Source organism: Dendroctonus ponderosae, unplaced genomic scaffold (genome assembly GCF_020466585.1).
Source record: "Dendroctonus ponderosae isolate FM_Combo_2020 unplaced genomic scaffold, Dpon_F_20191213v2 Dpon_F_20191213_8, whole genome shotgun sequence".
Classification (NCBI taxonomy): Eukaryota; Metazoa; Arthropoda; class Insecta; order Coleoptera; family Curculionidae; genus Dendroctonus; species Dendroctonus ponderosae.
Window position 1 is genome coordinate 3,881,799 of NW_026019016.1, and position 1,524 is coordinate 3,883,322.

The following is a 1,524-nucleotide window of genomic DNA, read 5'->3' on the forward strand; positions in this document are numbered from 1 at the left end:
AGCAAATTTTATTCAAAAACACAGTATATAATTGTTGTTGGACGCATAAAACATCTGTTATCAGCTGCAATTTTAACTTTTTTGAATATTTTGAATCAATTGTTGGATGTTCATTACAAAAGTTAGGTGTACACATCAACTACATTTTCCCATCTGTACTTTATTTATTTTATAATAAGTTTCTCCAATTTGCAGGCGTAGATTTTGTATAGTTTTCTCCTAAAGTGATTTTTGTAGGCAACATTTTTCCTGGTGTTAATGGTAAATTTCAAGTTAATTCTTTTCTACCAAGAATAATTTCCTTGCGGTTGTCCGCCAAGACGAAAATTTATCTGGCAACTGAAGATAAAAATCAGAATTTCAAGTTAATTTTTTCCTTTGAATTTTCTGGGTATTAAAGATCATCGTTCTTGGATCATCTTCAAACGATCCTCTTTATTCGTCTCATAAAACAGTGAAATCCTATACCGTGTTCGATTAATGACACATCGATTGCCTCGAACGAGTCACGATTTGTTTAGGATTCGCCACTTATTTGTTCACAAATCGAAACAAATAAGTAATTTTTGCACATTGGCGCGTTTACGTGAACATTCGGGGTTAGGAGGCCTTAACCCACATAAAAGGCTAATCAAAAGTGTTAACTCCGTTGTGTAATACAGAGCACTAACCGATGATGTTGAGATAACCATGGACTGATTATTTCACTCAAATGTAAATTTTCCCAATTCGTATTAAAAGTTGCTAATTATTTCTTTTTCATGTTTTAACACGGTGGAATACTGGAAGGGTTTTGAAGAGCTCAATAATTCAGTTGTGGCAGTTTAAAGGTTTCAACGTCCACTCGTAAATGGTTTTTCAACTACGTTTTATGTATTTGGTCATTAAAAATTCACTCGAGTAGAAAAAAAACCATTTTTTTAGGGTCGAAACATGAAAAATGTTGATGACTTTTTTATTTGTTTTTATATTTATTTTAATGGCCATTTATTAATAACATTTTTAAAATTTCTGCAAAATTTCAGAATTTTCCAGTTTTAGTCAAGTTTCTCTTTCTTATAAACGCTCAATTTTCTAAAGTTTCACTTAAAAATGCTGACAATGTTAAGGTAGTTTCCGCGAAAAATTATGAAATAAATGTCGAATCCTTCGTCGGTTTGTAGAAAGTTTTGAAATCCCTTTCCAGCTTCGAATTTGGAACAAAAATCAAATAATGTTCTATCAAAAAAAGAACAGAATAAGCGAAAGTTCAGAACAGATTATTTGGAAATCTCGTCACTTCCATATTTTTGAAGACTTTGTTAAAAGAGAGTTTGTTAAAAAAACGTGTTTTTTAGTTTTGACTGAATTTTTTTGCTTTACTTTATGCTGACAAACGCTCTGTTTTGTAGTTTCACTTAAAAATACGGATGATCTGGAGGTCTTTTACGCGAAAAATTACAAGATAAATTTACAGCTTTTTAAAAATTTTACAAAAACTTTTTTCAGCATCGACTTCGGGACAAAAACCAAAATAAATTCCTC